This window comes from Anabrus simplex, chromosome 1 (assembly GCF_040414725.1).
Source record: "Anabrus simplex isolate iqAnaSimp1 chromosome 1, ASM4041472v1, whole genome shotgun sequence".
Classification (NCBI taxonomy): domain Eukaryota; kingdom Metazoa; phylum Arthropoda; class Insecta; order Orthoptera; family Tettigoniidae; genus Anabrus; species Anabrus simplex.
Genome location: NC_090265.1, coordinates 947906130 through 947926266, shown reverse-complemented (window position 1 = coordinate 947926266; position 20137 = coordinate 947906130).

Genomic DNA, 20137 nt, shown 5'->3' with positions numbered 1-20137 from the left:
ACATCACTGACGTCCATCTGAATCGTCTACTGGCTTGAAAATCATCAATAAGAACTGAAATTTAATGGGAGAGTACCAACTTCATTAGGACTAAAGAATGGCAGGGAAGACGAGATACTAGGTCTGAGTCAACTCTGCCACACATAGGCTCGCCGCTGCCGCCTAGATTTGAGTTTCACCGAGCTCGATAGCTGCAGTCGCTTAAGTGCGGCCAGTATCCAGTATTCGGAAGATAGTAGGTTCGAATCCCACTGTCGGCAGCCCTGAAAATGGTTTTCCGTGGTTTCCTATTTTCACACCAGGCAAATGCCGGGGCTGTACCTTAATTAAGGCCACGGCCGCTTCCTTCCCACTCCTAGCCCTTTCCCGTCCCATCGTCGCCGTAAGACCTACCTGTGTCGGTGCGACGTAAAGCAACTAGCAAAAAAAAAAAAAGATTTGAGTTTCCTCGGAAAATATGGTCTACTCTCAATAGGATACGATCGGGCCATGGTAACTGCGCAGATTTCCAATGCAGATGGAAAATAATGTCTACACCTAACTGCGATTGTATTGCTCTAAGCAGATCATCTAGCATATTATCATAGTTTCCAAAAGAAAGTACAATAGTAGCATCGCTGATTTTGCTCATGTGTTACCAGAGACAATGGATTATAGATATAGTTCCTCTTCTTACCCTAAATCAGTAAATATGTATACATGTATTGTATTGTATCTGTAAAGCCATACGCTAAATAAATAAATTTTAGTTTCTTTAAAAATTTAATTTTTCACTGAAGTTTTAAATATAACAAGTTGTATCGAAGGTATTGGCTGCAATGGAATTGGTAGGATGATCAATTAAAACATCAGAACTTCGCTGCAAGCCTGCCTTTGCTACATAGACTATACGTCTACAGTTCTATGTGAAATCTGAACCACAGGTGCTTGTCTTTTCATTTCAAAATTCTCACTTATGTTGGACGAGATTCGAACCGCAGCCACTTTAGTGATGTTACCATCCATCACCCACTAACCTAGAATTAAAGTAAGTTACATGAAACTAAGATAAGCTTGCAACCCGTTATGGGCCTTGGGCCTGATGAGAACCGAATGGCCAGCAGATACGTGATGGTCATTGTGATGACTTTCTCAGCTGTAGCCTATTATTTTGGGTTGCTGATAGGGTTCACTGATATTAGACAATAATCTCACGGGGAAAATGGATCCTATAACAACTCTCAGAACAGGGTAACATTTTTTGTACGAACCAGAAATTCTTGAGGCCTTCTAATAAGAAGCATAGGCACTTCCTCTGTATATCCGGAAAAGATAAATAAGGATTGTGTGAGAAACCAGGGTAATGAGGCACTCTTGTTTAACTACTGTCATTTTCGAGAATCGACTTCGCAACTACTGTCGGAGTACTCGTCCAAGGGTAATAATTATGTCATTTGTTTAACTTCCCTTTGATTGCTCTTAATTTTAAGACATTCCGGCTTATCAGAATTTTGTCCCGCACGAGTTCTTTAATGTCCAGAAGTGAACGACGTGGAGTTGTCCCATAGCACCCTCAAATGCTACCAACCTCAGGTGGGGTCGAACCTGTTATCTGAATGACAAAAAGCACAACGACTAAGCGACTAAGATTGGTGTTCTTTGCTAGGATTCAGTCAATATTCAGATTGTTGACTAAATACCGAGCTCGATAGCTGCAGTCGCTGAAGTGCGGCCAGTATCCAGTATTCGGGAGATAGTGTGTTCGAACCCCACTTTCGGCAGCCCTGAGGATGGTTTTCGGTGATACCCCATTTTCACACGAGGCAAATGCTGAGGCTGTACCTTAATTAAGGCCACGGCCGCTTCCTTCGCACTCTTAGCCCTTAGCCCTTTCCTGTCCCATCGTCGCCAAAAGACCTGTCTGTGTCGGTGCGACATAAAGCAACTTAATTTATAGGCCTACTAGATATACGTGTATTTGAAATACTTATAACAAATATCAGGACAGTTATCTTTGAAGGCATATTAGAATGACTGCAGTGGCGGCAGGTGTGGGAAGAACTTCTTTTCGAAGAAAATACATGGGTGTGAAAGTATTACGGAACTTCTGAAACAGGCTGTGAAAATGACTCTACGTGCGACCATAGGAGTCACGACAGCGAGCACATGGCCAGTAGCAGAGCAGGCAGCGGTAGGGTTTGAAGCATAACTTACTCTAAGGTAATGGACCTAACGACCTATGGTCTCGTTTTCTGGGCAATGAGATACCTGTTCGCACTGGTTAAAAAAGAAAAGAGACCGGGTGAGTTGGCCGTGCGGTTAAGGGCGCGCAGCTGTGAGCTTGCATCCGGGAGATAGTGGGTTCGAACCCCACTGTCGGCAGCCCTTAAGATGGTTTTCCGTGGTTTCCCATTTTCACACCAGGCAAATGCTGGGGCTGTACCTTACTGAAGGCCACGGCCGATTCTTTCCCATTCCTAGACCTGTCCTATCCCATCGTCGCCATAAGACCTATCTGTGTCGGTGCGACGTAAAGCAAATAGCGAAAAAGAAAAATAGAAAAGAAAAAAAAAGATCCCTCTCTTCCATTCAGGTATACCCAATCTGAGATTCATTAAAAATATTTCAAAAGCATTCAGTATTAACGAATGGGTTACGTTTCTGTAGTAAATGTATCGTTTACAGTATCCGGTTTTTAATCGTTTCACAAGTCTCAAAATCGGAGTACCAACATTTGCTCAACCTGAGGAATGTCTTTTTTCATCCCGGTACCTGGTCTATTTTGGATACAACTCATACTATACCGTACTTCAGCAGCAACGTTAATGCCTAGTTTTGTGAAAATAAACCGCGCTACGGAAGTTGAACGCCATAAACAATAGGAAGCTCGCAAGAAGCATTTCTTGTTGTCTTGCTGTGATAAGCAAACAGCCGAGTGCCTAACTACCCGCCCCGCCCAAAACACACAAACTTGGGAAGCAGGCGCTCAATCAACACCGCCCCTAATTTCCGTCTTCGCTAAGCGGTTTTATTTCCAACACTAATACTGAATCATGCATTTTTTTAAAAATCCGAGCAAATTCGCGTGTCTCTTTTAAAATGGCTTCAATGCTTTAGTTATCGAGGAGCTGCCTAGCCGAGGGGGTAATGGCATGCTTCATTCCCCTGGAAGGACGTCGGTTCGAATCCGTGTCAGGAAGTGGAAAATCCAGAAACCTCTGGAGAGGCATGAATTTCATTCAGTCTTCACCAAAACTGAGTACAAGGTTAATTCCAGGGGACAAAGGCAGTCGGGCGTAGGGCTAATCACTATCTAAATTCGTGCCGACGTTACGGGCAGTCAAAGCTTTTACCTTCCATTTCTCCGAGGGAGCTTCATTACCAGTGTAGAGGTGGCTTTACGTTGGTATTTTATCTTTTTGATTCTAGTTCTGGGTTAGTTCTAGCCCTTATTCTGTTTTGAACTAGAACCGTATATGTATTGTCAGATTTCCTAGATTAATATTGCGTTAATTTTCGGTACAGACTGCAATCTGTTCATCGCTCTCGTCTTATCCCTCCGATGTTTAATGTTTTGAAAGAACAAGAAAGTGTGACTATTCAGGGAGATTAACCAATGGGAGTAGAACGTCAAAGTCCGTCACTGCCGCTTGGGAGCGCCTACCCCCGGTCAGTGATTAGTTACTTCCACAAAATAGTATTTATCACATTTCTATGCCTCCCTGGCCCTCCTTTTATTTTATTTTCCTGTGATATATTATCCTCTCGAGTCTGGTTGGTAACCTACCAGCGCTCACATGCATTCGCACGGCTTAGATTAATTGTATTACCGCTGAGAGAAGCAGGAAAAAAAACTTGGCTCTTATGTAAAGCTCGTCACGCTATGGATTGGAAATCCAACCACTGATGTTATGGCTTCTTCTAGTCTCTTAAAAACGCTTGCGACGTGATCCAGTAAAGTGCTGAGATATTTGCTGTCAGAATCACGTTCAGGTAGATAGCGTTAGACACCTGAATTGTTCAAGTATCTATCATGGTTTCAAGAACATTATTTATTTTTAAACTGACAATGTAACGGGACTAGATGAAGTCCATTTAGCCGTACTACTAAACGGGTGTTTTTCTAGATTTCATTATTAAGTATATTTTTTCACAAGTAAAGGTAATCGACACCGTGATCATCAGCTTGTGCATCAACATGTGTGACACACGTCTTGCAACTACTGTTCTACGTATATATCTATGATTTAGGTGCAGAATTGGAGATCCAGTGGCTGCGACCTGATATAGTGATAGTGAATCCTAAGTTAAAACAGAAAGAAAGAAAGAAAGAAAGAAAGAAAGAAAGAAATACAATGGTTAAACTATTAAACAAACAGTACAGCGCATCGGGAAACACAATGTTTTGTATAATTAAAAATATATGGCAAAATAAAATGAAATTTACAGTAATTTTTTTTTTTTTTTTTTGCTAGGGGCTTTACGTCGCACCGACACAGATAGGTCTTATGGCGACGATGGGATGGGAAAGACCTAGGAGTTGGAAGGAAGCGGCCGTGGCCTTAATTAAGGTACAGCCCCAGCATTTGCCTGGTGTGAAAATGGGAAACCACGGAAAACCATTTTCAGGGCTGCCGATAGTGGGATTCGAACCTACTATCTCCCGGATGCAAGCTCACAGCCGCGCGCCTCTACGCGCACGGCCAACTCGCCCGGTATTTACAGTAAAAATTTCTTAATCTGTCTGAAATTACAGGTGACCACAAGGATCCTTAACACTACAGCAAGTTTACATATTAGCAGCCTACAGCAGTTATGAATGAAGGTGAAATACAAAAATCAGCACTACAGTGTCTTAAGACGAGGATGGATGACGCTTGTTGTTTAAAGGGGCCTAACATCGAGGTCATCGGCCCACGAGGATGGATGCCGATGTCTCAAAATCCTGATTGATCCCTGTAGTGCTGTGAGAGCAACGTCGTGGTTGGCGTCTTTGCTGATAATCTAACGGCTTGACTCGAAGGGATAGAATATATAACACTGTTAATATCTAGGACTTGAACAATAAACTCTGATAACGTTTAAATTGATATACAATCAATACTTCGATATAATTATGAAAAATAAACTAAATTATAATTAATTTTAATTATTATAAAACCGAGTGAGTTGGCTGTGCGGTTAGGATTGCGTAACTGAGCTTGCATTCGGGAGATGGTGGGTTCTAAGCCACCTCTAGGCAGCGCTGAAGATGGTTTTCTGTACTTTCTCATTTTCACACCAGGCAAATTCTGAGTCTGTACCTTAATTGAGACCACGGTCACGACCTTCCAATACTATTCCTTTCTCATTCATGCGTCGCCGAAAACCTGCGCTGTGTTAGTGCGACGTTAAACCATAAGCAAAACAAAAATTACACAAAGATTATTACAAAAAGATTATTTAAAAAGCATATAAGAAAAATTTGGGTTACAATAAACTAATCTCTCCTTAGTGTCTGGTGACCTAAAACTAGGGAAAGGGAGTGTTCTGTAATAAAGGCACAAGTTACAAACTACGGAAAATAATTTAAAGAAACATCGAAAGCTAAATTGAAATCCTCCTGTGGTTCACTGTCGGAGTTGGTCATATCTTACTGTGCTTAACTTCAAGGACAACATGAATTCTTCGCTGAATTTTACATCTGTTTAACCCAATGTGCCTCAGTAAGATGATTGTTAACGGCTGGGAACTTCAGACAACTATCTCTTATGAAAATCTACAGCCTGTTTCCAGTCATTCGACCGGGTCAGGAATGGAATGAATAGAGCCCCCATCTAGCGGCGAAGGTAGGAATTGTGCCGGCTGCCGAAGCCTATCGCACTCCTCTGGGGCAATGATTAATGACTGACAGATGAAATGAAATGATATTGGAGAGTGTTGCTGGAAGAAATATGACAGGGAAAACCGGAGTACCCGGAGAAAAACCTGCCCCGCCTCCGCTTTGTCCAGCAAAAATCTCACCTGGGGTGACCGGAATTTGAACCACGGAACCCAGCGGTGAGAGGCCGGCGCGCTCCCGCCTGAGCCACGGAGGCTCTTACAACTATCTTTATGTTAGGAAATAGATAATAATAATAATAATAATAATAATAATAATAATAATAATAATATATTTGAAATGAAAAGTCTAGTCCTTATAGTTCGGCTTCCATGTAAAGTTGGAGATCTCGTGGATAAGATCGCGATATCTACAGATATTAAAAAACAAAACACTCAGAGCTTGGTTCTCCTAAAGGTGCTACTTTTCGACTTCAGTCGTAGAACTCCTCGGCTAAGGTAGTGAGTAGATGCTGTACTGCGAGCGTTTCTCTCACGATACATTGAATGTGTTTACAAGCCGTATTTTATCTTCATACAATAAAATCCGATCCCAATCCGAGATCTACCTCTATAAAATGCTGTAGAATATTTGTCGTCGTTGTAACAACTGTATGAACTACTTGGACGAATGGAATTGGTGCCATAAAGCGTTTGATTCTTGTTTTCTGTGAAATGATCTAATAGCTTGTTCGTTCGAATTGGCTTTGAGCTGTAGAGTTGTGAATTACGGCTTGCGAATGCGGTGGAAATTCTTTATTCATCTAAAACCATTTAAGGTTGTTGATACGGTCGTGCTCCAATTACTGAGACCCTTGACAATTGCGAATTGGCCCCTCGAGTGCTATCACGTTGTTGATAATGGATATGGTGCTTCTTTCACTGGGAATCGCTTCTACTAATTTAGTACGTCGTCTCTAACTTTATGAAAGCCATCTACGATAGTTCGTGTCTCTAACGGTGAAGTTGTGGCGCCAGGGAGTTTCTATATATCTCTCTATTACCACTACCTGAAAGGATGAAGAGTAATAATTTGGAATTTCACTTCCTCTGGCATAGAAACAGTTCGGGAGAGAGTTTATTTTTCATGATGTCATGTGTTAACTGCTGATGGTCTTAAAAGACCAGAACTTTCTTCTTGAAAGGGTCCTTTGACGTGCCAGTAAATCTGCGTATCCTATCTTTTTCAGTTTACCACAATGGAAGTCAACTGACTGTGTCGGGGATTAGTAAAAAAAAAAACCTTGGTACGGGAGATTAGTAACTAACCAACGATATCACTCAGATCTGTCCAAACGATAACTATTAACTATTGACTGGTACTCATCCTTGATACAACTTTCTGAGATTCCTGTTCCACCTGAAGGTAATTGATGAAATGTTTGCATTCATATATAAGTTACCTCAGTCGCTTATTTTCCTGTCCAAACTACAAGTATTCAGACCAGAACTAATTCATTAGCAGGGCAGTTTCTATGATAGATGCAACACGTATATGGAAAATAATAATATATCATTTAGAAACTCTTCTACTTCGGTCATGTGATGTGACACCCTGAGAATTATGGTCTGTTCCATCTCATCCTTGAAATGGAGATGGAAGGCGCGGCCCGAGCAGAAGGATCTCGTGACTGGGAAACCTACGTCAGTGGTTCGGGCTCTCCTCCACAGCTCTCTTCAAATCAACGTCGGCTTACGGACATGGCACTTTGAAGAAGAAGAAGAAGGAGGAGGAGGAAACATAGAAGAAAACCAGCCATCTTCATGAGCTAGTTAAGCAACGAGTCCTTCTTTGTTTGCCTTTTCTCCCTGTTATCTTGGGTTGGCACTAATGTGAATAAAAGCCTAGTTTCACGGACGGATGCCCTTCTCTATACCAACCCTGAGTGAAGGGATGGATTCACTCTTGCGCGTTTCTGTGGTGGCTAGTAGTGTGATAAGTTGTAGGTAACTGAAGATGATGTATTGAGACAGTGACCAACACCATGCCCCAAACTGGAGGAATTTATCAAACGTGGTTAAAATCTCCTTCCCGCCCGGGAATCGATCTCAGGACTTTATGAACCGACGGCCACTACGCTGGCCATTCTGCCAAGGCACTGGACCGAATCCGAAAACAATTAACATCAATTTGTGTGTCCAAGGGGAAACAAACATTCCTCTCGCCGAGGAGTAAATTGAACATCCCAAATTAAATCGTAGAAAGAATGACGAAAGTCAGGCCTTTGACTACTCTGTTCCTTGAATAATATTTTCCTGGTAAAATGTTTCAGGATTCAACCTGATTCGTTTGGATTTTGAACCTTTTTTTAACGCTGCTTGTTGTCTGGTGCACAGAGGAATTTAATATTGTCATATTTTCACTCTGCACAGCTACATTAAAACCAGGTTTTGTATTCGTTACACTGTACTGTATTTCCCACTAACGTCTTGCCGATTCACAGCTTTCACGTATTCTTCGCACACACTAATTCATTTTGTTGAGGGATACTTGCGCTTCCCTAAGCTAACTTATGTCGGTTTGTTACGAAAACTTAGCGTCAGTATCGGAACTTACGGAAGAAATATCAAACGGATGAAAGAACCGAAGTTTTCTACAATAGTAATGTTATTGGCTTTACAATTTTCGGAGACGTTTGCTACAATGTATGTGAATGTATACGGGTTGTTGTGTTCAGCAAGAGTAAATACTATTGGCATTAGGTAATCCAAGTTCCCACAGGATAGAAATGTGGAGGGATAATACCAAAGAAGATGACGGTAGACAGTATGTCGTCTTTACCTTATGTAATTACAAACACACACTTTTTCGAACTTAATTAATCGAGGCATACGACGCCGATGTCCCTAGGTTCTTACAAAATTCAGAAAGAAAGCAGGAGACGTACTGCCGTTATCCACCGAATCTTACACAAATATTTTCCTCGTGAAATGTGGGAGGTCTTCATGGAAATCAATCTCTATTGTTGATTTTTATCATTTCTGCGTGCTGAGAAATAAAATAGTTTATGTATAAAAGAACAAATCTTAGAAGTCGCAATGTGATTAAATTAACAATTTAGTACTTGCTGTCTCCATGAGGGAAGAAGCTTTTGTGTGAGGATCATTTTCTGAAAGCAGTCTACTGTAAATCTCGCTTGTAACATATTGGAATTTATATAATAAGTTATGGTGAGACGGTAGGATTTTTAAGGCACATTAATGGGTTAAGAATGGTGGGTATTATGGCGCAATCTTGGCATCCAGAGCAGACTTGATTGATGTCATAGGAATTCTGAGCGAGAAGAGCAGTTCTATCGTTCATTCGTGACATAATAGGAAAAGTTATGTGGAAGTTTGAAGTTAAAGGTGAAAGCAGTTGTGGTCGTAACTCTCTATCCACCATATAAGTTGTGTGTGTCAGTGTTATTCAGACATGTTAGTGAGAGCCCGTTATTCCGTTTGGAGTAGAGTAAACCACGTTCTTTCACCACTGAGTTTGAGTCTGTGCATTGTATGTTTGAACACGTGAGTAGACATGTAATTCGTGTGGGAATTAGAAAATTGCCTCGGAATTAAAATATTTCTCGGGAGAAGATCTCTAGTCATTCTCAAACCCTTCATCGTTGATAACAACGTAGTTGTTTTAATAAAACTAAACATTACATATCATTTCCCAGAAACAAATGGATCATATGTTATCACAATGATAACGATTATATTTCCCTGAAGAGTATCCAATGAAAAATAAAACAAGAAATGGGCTAACGTGCTCGGTTATCACTAGCGTTCGTAACGTAAGAAGTATACAAACAGGAAAATAATCTCGGGTAGATGGATAGAGAGAGGGAGATTGTTGCTAGACAAGAAGAATTACGGTACTGGTTGAAAATCTTGGAGATAACTAATAATATGGTTGACAATTAGCGTTTCGGAGTTGTTTGAAATAATAGAAGAGGGCAGTGATATATTTATCTTGTTTGAGAAGAGATATGTTAATATTTAGTAATGGTATGGAAAAGGATGCGTATACATTCTGAAACAGATGTCCGAGCCATTGCACATGATGAGCCTAATGCTGCGTGGTGGTATTTGATGAATTTGTGACCCTTAGAAATAACAGTTTGAAACGGTATTATTCGATGGAAAATGGGTTTTGAATTCCCTCTCGGCCATCCTAGAAATTATTTTCCATAATTCCCCATTTGCATTCCAAGTGAATAATGTAGAGTCTTACATGGGTAAGACGGTCGCCCCAAACCAACACCTGTTCACTTATAAATGCAAACTGCATTACAATTATCTCAACCACACAGCTTATAGAACAGACTTTGCGAAAAGTATGTTCATGAAGATCACAATATCTTGAACTTTTGAAATAAAAGCCAATATTCATTCACTTCTTGTAGATCTGAAGACCGTAATATTTCTAAAGTTATTACAAATATACCATTTGTATAAAATGTATATGTACGTAAGTAGCTAAAGTAAGGATTTATAAGCAAGGATTAAAGTGGTTAAAATAAGGTGACCCTCAAGTATACAGGGTCCCCCATATTAAACTAAGACCGAACGCACGGTGTTTGTACTCTGCACTACGGCAGCTGCCTCAGCCGAATTTAACGTAGCTCACGGCCGCCCTGTTTTAAGCGTGTATACAATCTTATATGAAATCTTACCTTATGAAAGATGCTGGAATTGTCGTCCTTCCTGGGTTATACAGACATTGTATCTGGTAACCGCATTCTGGCTGACACGAGTGAGTTCCGCCACTGTACTGTTTCTGATTTCATTCATAATATTTTCTTTCAGTTCCTCCATTGTGTGCGGGTTTGTTTGATGCACTTTTTCTTTCAATTTACCCCGCAAGTAAAAATCACACCCTGTTAGATCTGAGAACGAGGGGAAAATAGACCAGCACTGATCACTCTGTTTGCAAACACACCTGAGATTATAAGAAGAGAATCTTCTACTGTATGAGCAGGGCTGAATCTTGTTGAAACCAACCACACGATTTTCTTCTTCTGTTAATTGATGGAAGAACTGCGTCAAAATGCCATCTTAGTACCTCTCTGCATTTTCTGTCGTCTCGAAAAACAATTGGCCCAATTATTCGTCTTGCGCTAACAGCACACAATACACCAATCTTCCTACCATAACGAGGGACTTCATTAGGATTTTCTGCACACCAATAGCGAGAGTAATGACTGTTCACACGACCATTAAGATGAAACCAGAGCATGGACACATGAAAATACGGCGTTGCAGTGATAACTGTCTCACCATGGTAACAGATGAGTTCAGACTGGCGACTGATGCTTGCCAGATCGGGCGTGCAGGCTGCTTGCAACGTCAAGAACTATGCGTGCGCCTCCCACACTGCAATTTACAGATCGGAGAGTAATAAGCCGCTTCGACGGTCTTAGGTTATATGAGACACCCTGCATGTGCTTCTTACAACACGCTCTTTTAGACGATATTTACGACCTTCACGTCGGGTACCGTACATAAATATACAGGTTACAAGAGATGGCGAAAGGAGGCTGCATAGACAGGATTGCAGGAGGAGTCTGGCACAAGTAAGTGGTACGAAAGCTGGACTCAGCGCGGGGCCCGTGGTTTTCACACCGCGTCTCATAATAAATTATTAGAAAATATTTGACAAATAAAAACGGGGGACTGTAAAAAGTATAATAATAGAAATAACTAAAATATGAGTTGTGAATTAATGATAATGAAGACATATTCTACAGTCCATTCTCAAATATGGATACGCATGCTTAGAACTCTCAAGAATACAACCGTAGCCCTTAAAGCGGGGATTTCCAACTTGTAAGGGTTCGAAGGCCACATTGGCAACCTTAGGCACGATCGCGGGCTGCACTTTAATAATAGGCTAATTTTCGTAAAATTCTGCAAATACAACAGAGGTACCAATGTCAGTAATAGTAAGCAAAGTTCAATTGTAATAAAGGTTTAATCATTTTAATTAATTAAAACGCTATTTTACAATTGCATAATAAAGTGAAATTAAAAATCACTATTATACCCAGGAAATTGAATTTTGAAGAATATAAAGAACACTGTGAGTTCATTTGAATTAATATTTGACAAAAGAGATACATGAAAAAAAATACCTGAAGACAAGCTGAAATTGATAATTTATTAAAAACAAAAAGGACAATGTGTGTGAATGGAACAGTAATATCCAGTTGTAACAGACTAGAATCCCAGCAATGTACTTCTAGGAGTACTACTCTGAAAATTTCTTCGAGTGTATAGCACTGTGTACCAGCCAGTATTACTAAGAACTGAAACTGCTTCTTATACCAATGGCAGTTAACGTATTTCTTGCCAGGTCGGGTGTGCAGGCGTGCCCCACGCTGAGTCCAGCTTTCGTACCACTTACTTGTGCCAGGCTCCTCCTGCAGAATGGCGCACTCATTCTTCAGCTGGCCTTGTATGACTTTACGCGAATGATGACCCCTGTTTACGCGCGCAATGAGTAGCCTACTCATTAGTCAAGGCATCCACAGCCCAAAACACAAGAAAGGTTAATTTTCTCGAAAGCTGTCGGTTACAAAGAAATAAAATTCAATTTCAAGGCAACACGGTGTACTTCATTTCTCGACAGGCCCAACCGTTTACCCTTTAGTTTAGTAGTTATTTCGTGCCGGGCTGAGTGACTCAGACGGTTGAGGCGCTGGCCTTCTGACCCCAACTTGGCAGGTTCGATCCTGGCTCAGTCCGGTGGTATTTGAAGGTGCTCAAATATGTCAGCCTCGTGTCGGTAGATTTACTGGCACGTAAAAGAACTTCTGCGGGACTAAATTCCGGCACCTCTGCGTCTCCGAAAACCGTAAGAGAGTAGTTAGTGGGACGTAAAACAAATAACATTATTATTATTATTTATTATTAGTTATTTCGTTGTCTCCACAGCCAAACATGCAAAAATCTGAATTTTCTCGAAAACAGAGTTACGAAGAAAAGGCATACAACATTTTTTGTAGAAAATATAATTTCAATGACCCACGGTGCACTTCATTTTACCATAGGGCCAACAGTTCACTCGTTATTTTATGTGATGTAGGGCAAAAATTGCCCAAATTTTGGACATACCATTGTAATATTCCTGAATAGAACGGAGCGGTGGAATATATCAAAATCAAAGTATCCCTTGCGTGTTTCGGAATTTCAAGCTCTATCCGTACCAAATTTCAGTTCAGTCGGTCCAGTAGTTTTCGAGCCTATCCGTAACAAATTAAAAACCTCATTTTACTAATAGTATAGAGATATGCTGTATTTGCTTATAAAATGAACTGTGATGTGATAGCAATCCGAAGCGTTTCCGGTAGAAACCAAGGAAACCATTGCCGTCACTGCAGCGAGTTAGAAACCCTCCCTCATATTCTTGGTTTCTGCGCAAAAGGGAAACTATTCAGAAATAACAGGCACCATAGGGTCAGGAGTAGTATTGCAGAATTTCTCAAAAAAGTGGCAGATTTGAAGTCTTGATGGATGCAGTAAACGTGCAGACATTGTCGCGATTGACAGGAGAAACATCGGCGTTGTTATTGGTCCAACTATTTTGAGAGTAACAGTTTACAGGCCAAAGAATTTGATTCTGAAAATAAGTGGCACTTCGAATCATGTTTTAAGTACTTTGAAGAAAAATGTCACATACCCGCCAGTTGCTGGGAGGTGATTGAATTGCTCTTCGGTGCGCGAGGATCTATCACAAAAGTTTTCTTCCTTAGTGTTGGTATTCCTGTTTCGCTTTTGAACGATATTTGTTAAGATGTTGTACGTAATTCATTGTCATAGTAAATCAAAATTTACGGTATATGCGAAATTATCCTCTTAGGGGATGGCTGTACAACAGGGGAATTTAAAAAATAAATTTAAAAATATGTACGTTCATTTTATCGTATGGTAAATAGTGTGAAAATTGGAATGGCACCAAGTACAATACTATCCCTTTAATTCTGTTATCGTACGATACCTTTTGCCTTAGGTCAGCTAAGGTATCTCTTGTGGATTTTCTGTCATACATTTGAGTATTACAAGTGTGTTTCAGTTTAAATGTATTGTACTCCAGGACAATAGTGATTATGATATAAATAACAGAACCCACGCCCCTGCGACTTCCTTTCTTAACCGCAACAAGTGCTCGAGGAAAGGGAAAAAAATCATTTTTTCAGCAAATGTTGGTATCAGGAAGATTTAATGAAATCGTAGGAAGGTCTGGAGTCGTTATTTAAGTTCATTGATTCTTTCAAGAGACCTCTCCCTTTCGTCTCTGTCGTTCATGATCGTATTGTGTGCGGACTCGAAATCATTTAACCGTTCACTTGGAAGACGATGGTCAGCGTTCCTGAGTTATCTCTGCTTGAAAAAGCAAGCCACTAGTCTTTCGACCACGGAAGCACGTTCAGATCCATATATAATCTCATATTTTCTTCCTTTGCTACCCAGACTTTCCAGATATTGAATGGTAATTTGAAACGTCCTTATAGTTGGTACGGGCAGCTGTGAGCTTGCATCCGGGAGATAGTGGGTTCGAGCCCCACTGTCGGCAGCCCTGAAGATAGTTTTCCGTGGTTTCCCATTTTCACACCAGGTAAATGCTAAGGCTGTAAATTAAGGACACGGCAGCTTGCTTCCCACTCCTAGGCCTTTCCTATCCCATCGTCGCCATAAGACGTATCTTGTGTCGGTGCGACTTAAAATAAATTGTAAAATATACATATATGGTACTTTGCATTGGAAATCCTCTTTATCAGATTGTCACTCCTTTCCTATAATAATAATAATAATAATAATAATAATAATAATAATAATAATAATAATAATACAACGTCCCTTCAATTGCTGTAGATTTTACGGGACGCTGAGTTGTTGGAATTTGTTCATCGGAAGTTCTATAACGTGCCGGAAACAAATGACGCGGAGTTGTGACATTTAAACATCCTCAGCTGGGATCGAACTCATCTCCCTGGTAACAGGACAACGACTAACCGATTGTGTCATTAAGTTTGGTTCATTCAATATTAGTTGCTAGAATGACATATTTCTTATGTTACTGAGGACCTTGTTATCCCTGTGGTATGCCTATGCAATAAGATTGGAGACTTAAATATCATCTACTCTATTTCTCTTCCTATATAGCTATGCGGATACCGTGAGAGAACTAGCAGGCCAAGTCGAGGCTGTTGTTTCAGTGCAACTGTAAACTTTTTACGTTCATTGTTTCATTGATTGACGTTGGAATTATGGAAGTATTAACAACCACGTCATCAACCCAACATCCTTGCCATTCTCACTGTTTTATCAGATACAACTAGGTTTTCAGAAAATACTAATTAGTACTAAATCAAATGCTTATTTATAAAAATAACTTATTACCGAACTTCATTTAAATGATCTTGTTCCCTGCAGGCTTCTGCAAATTAGAAGGCGAAGTGATTCATCAACAGCATCTGCCGCTACTACTGTTCAATATACTGTTCTTTTATGAGCCGTTTTATGAATCTCGCTCCTGAATGAGGATCCTTTGTGCATTCTTCCATTGCTTGCTCACCTATAAAGTCTTTCTTTCGAACTAGGCAGGCTATTCTTCATTTTAGTACATTAGTGATAGTACCTATTGAACCCTTTAGGTCCTTATTGAGGGATACCTACCTTCCTTACCTATCAGCAAAGTTCATGAGATCTGTCTCTTGGGTCGTTTCGGGTTCTTCGTCACTTGCTGAGGTAAAGGTAGGGTTCATTAATTCTAATCTATCTACTGGAATGAAAGGTCTATTTATAAGATTCCTATTTATTCAGGGAAATGAAGTAATTTACTATGTCAACGATGTCATAGTCAATTGTGTCCACTGGACACCACAATCATTTTTACATAAATGTCAGAACACTGGTGTGAGACTTTAACGCAATCGCCTGATGGGCATTCTTACTAGAAACCATTGTCTCAATTATTAATCATTTAAGAAAGGAAAGTCTGGAAATCCTTAAATTCGGCTTCCATGTGAGACCACATGTACCATCATAGTGATTCGTTATGGTCCAGCCCTCGTAACACGAACTCTGGACTCTGAGTATAATTAAGGCCGTCCAATCGGTGTGTGCCACACAGTGGTTCTACGGCATGGACCCTTAATTGAATCGATGTGACCTGCGTCTATGTCATGGACCGACATCTAATCTTCTAAGTTACTTTAAAGTCATTGTGGATGATGACCGCAAGGAAATGATGCTACAATGGCATATGGCCCTAATCTAAGTCACTGAGGTTGATGACCCCCTGACCATCCAAGTTTCTAGGCTGAAGGCTAAACACAATTAAGTTACATCGGTTGATGACCAAAGTTTCCACTTTACTATCCCCAGCACATTCACTGCTCAATCAATCAAAGTTCAATAATTACAACAACAACAATGCTCACAAACTTTGTGGCAGTAAAATCCATTTCCTTCGGATATGTCCCCTTAATCGTTACTTTACATGTTAATATTCCCCAGAAAAACAAACTAAAATTTCCAGAATGCATCTCCAAGTTATTCGCTTGATTAAAGTTATTTCAAAATGCGGTTTCACTGAATTTAATAATTTAATAAATTTAAATGATTTATCGAAATGTTAAAGAACAGTAAATTTTATCTCCGCGGACTCTGGTTTCTTCACAACTTTCTACGCAGCTGTGATGTAAATTCAATATTGCGATGTTTATCTGGCTGGAAAAGAATTTGTTACATCATTCAGGTCCAGCTATATATCTCATCTCGTGATATTATGCTCAAAATCTAATCTAGTCCTAACCGTTATTAACACTTGGATATCCTAATAATCTACGTACAAACCAAACAACTCGCCATATAATTACGATGTCATATCTCGTCATCACTGAATTTTGCACACCCCTCGCAGACAAATCGATCATCACGACCATCGCTCTATATTTTGGACAATCCTGAAATTGGGTTACTCTGTTCCTTATACTCAAAGTTCATGGTTTCAAATGTTCATTCCGTCCCCAATTACAGTATTTCGCAATACTTAGATCAATACCGGCTATGAAATTTCAACTAAATCCAGCATTTAACATGTCCCTGGCCGAGAATTACAGTACAATCTCAACTCCACTGTCCCGTTAGATAGCGGAGGTGTCTCACCCCCCTCGCTCGCTTGGCAGTTACAAGAACCACCTGGTTTATTCACAGTTGACTGACTTCTCAAATTGCTCCCTTTAAACTCTGCCGACATGATTAAACAAATACGATATTCTAACCAACAAAATGCACAGATATGCTTCAAGATGCCCACACTAATTATACGCGTTGCCAATTATACTGCTATGGATTTCTATGAATTTCTTTCCATTCTCAACATTATAAAATATTCCTCGGGTTATCATATCCCGGCTTCAATGACAGGACTCTAACCTGATTCGCACATCTCATCTCAACTCATATAAAACACTCCTCGGGCTCTGTATCCCGGCTTCAATGACAGGTCCAACCTGATTCACAAAACTAACCTCTGTTTCCCAGCTCCACAATTATCATCGACAAAGAACTGGAAATAAATCCTCACTAGAAATACCGACGTATAATATCGCACAATGCATTACTCATGAATAACTTTGCATAAATGATATCGTATTTAATAACTTGATTTTTACGAGAAATGACTGAAACATTCTACTAGATCTTTTATTGTCAGTCAGACACAGTTTAAAATGGGCATTAAATAAAAACGTTTCTCTCCGTGACCAAATTCATCACCCTAGGTTCTTATCCGACAGCGCGCTTCCACTCGATTGAAAATGAGTAACCATGGATTATTATTATTAACGTCAGGTTGGAGACAGAAGAATTTTACATCGAATGAACATCTTACATTGACATCACAAAATACAGGCAGTACACTCACACGGATGACGATCTACATTGGACGTGATATCACTTCGGAATCCTATTCAATAATTTTTTACAACATTATATGGCACTCGCAAGACTTCAAAATTTTATCCAAAACAAATGACTCTTTTAGTCGTACCCTCACATTTACAAAACTTAGTAGGGGTGACCACTGCGTCGTAAATCCCCATTCAAATACAAGAAATCACGAGACAAGATATAAGAGGTAGTAAGATGGAAAGCCACCTACCTCATGTCCACGCCAGTATTCGTCTTAGGGCTCACCTGTGACCCTGGCATTTATTTAGCCATCTTTACATTCATGGCTGTACATCTCATTATGTTTCTTCAGGTTTCCTGGAATAAAGCATAAAAAAAAAGAAAATACCCTTCACTTGTTTGCTGGGCGCACACGATGGATTTCAATTATTCCCGCACACGAATTACTCAATCACATTAGAATATTTCGGTACTTTGACCGTCCTATCTGATACACTTATTTCTCTCAAGAAAACTATCTCCCCACGGAGTCAAGACTTAGCCACACTGGCTAAAATCTGCAGTCGAACTCAGTCTACTTTCGTTGATTTGATTTCGCGGAGCAACTCAACAATTTCGTCCGCTTTGTATCACAAATGCCGGAGAAGGAAACTTCGTCATGGCGTCCCTTCATATTTATAGCAGTTACCCCCTCTCTTCGGATCTCCCCTTTTGCCGCCAAGAAAAATTTCTATAAATTTTCTGACTTACCTAAACTGTAATTTCAAGAGTTTTGAAAGTGACTACATGCTTGCTACAATTCTGGCGGTAGTGTTCATGGACATTTAAAAATTTTACGGGTTCGATTTGTGAGATGATTGACCTCCTTTGATAGGCACTATATTTTTTTGACTTGGCGTGGTCACGCCGTGTACACGCGCTTCGAAATAGTTCATAAAAATTACTTGAGATTCTTCCGCCGTCGACACGTGTGGTTGACGTCACGTACCCCAGAGCGTGGGACCGAAGGTAATCACCCCCTCGTCACGTGTCAAATCCATGCTATCAAGAATCCAACTTTTAGTTTAATTGTTACATTACTCATAATGTTCTTAGGGCACAAAGGTCATGGGTTCACTATATCACACCGTCGCACTGTATTTAGAAGTGAGAGATGTTATTGTCAGTGTTCGATATTATATTATATTATTATTATTATTATTATTATTATTTTATTTGTATATTTATTCCTAACTAGCTGATGTACCCGTGCTTCGCTATGGGATTCTCAGAAAGACTGTCTTTGTGCTTTTCCTACCTGAAGTCGTCAGAAGGAATGTAGTGATTAAAAGCAATGTTATATAAAATACTCGATCAAATTAATAAACCGCACATTTTCTCACTTTTAACGAACAGTACTACGATGCCGATCTAACAGTCCAAAGTTCCAGTGCTGCAATGACCAGACCTCAGACAGCCGTTATTCCGTTAAATATGCACACTGCTCATTCCAATCAGTGGCTCAGAGTAGGAATTGAATAGCTCGAATGCTATGATGAACCAGTGTGTAACGTATCAGTAGTATCAGAACTTTATCTAACTCTCCAGCTACTTCCCGCCAATTTTCAGGCAAGCTGTTATACTCGGTACGACCGGGTGAGTTCACTGTGCGGTTAGGGGCGTATAGCTGTGAGCTTGGATCCGGGAGGTAGTGGGTTCGCTCCATTGTCGACAGCCCTGAAGATGGTTTTCCTTGGCCTCCAATTTTCACACCATGAAAACGCTGGGGCTGTAACGTAATTAACGTAGGGGCTGCTTCCTTCCCACTCCTAGCCCTTTCGTATCCCATCGTCTCCATGAGTCCTATCTGTCGGCGCGACGTATAGCAAATTTTTAAAAAAACATCGGTATACAGCAGTAATCCCATCTATCGGTAACAGAGACACAAAGCAAATCACAACAATCAGTGGTCAATGTAATGTTATTGTTGATCAATGTTATTAACTTTCTGTATTGTAGGCCTTCACATTCAGTTTTCTTTCGACTCCGTAATATAAGGCCGTCTTATAAAATTAATTATAGCGAAGACTGTAGTTCATTATTCCCTGACTTTATATACCGATTTTCAATTCTGTTTACCCATTGTCTAGTGACGGCGCTGATATGATCTTAGCAACAAAAATCCATATTCATGAATATCTCCGTTATCGTAGCCGCTACTGTCAAAATGTATAAGACATAAATGATCGGAAATTTAATAGTATGTAACTTTATTTATATAGTAATTGTCAATAAGACCACAAATAACACATTTATTCGAGAATTGAATTTTGGCCCTTCCCCTAAACTACCATTTCGCTCAGCGTTAATAAGATGGCGTAGATTGTAGCGACTTATTTGCCAACTTTGCATACCTATT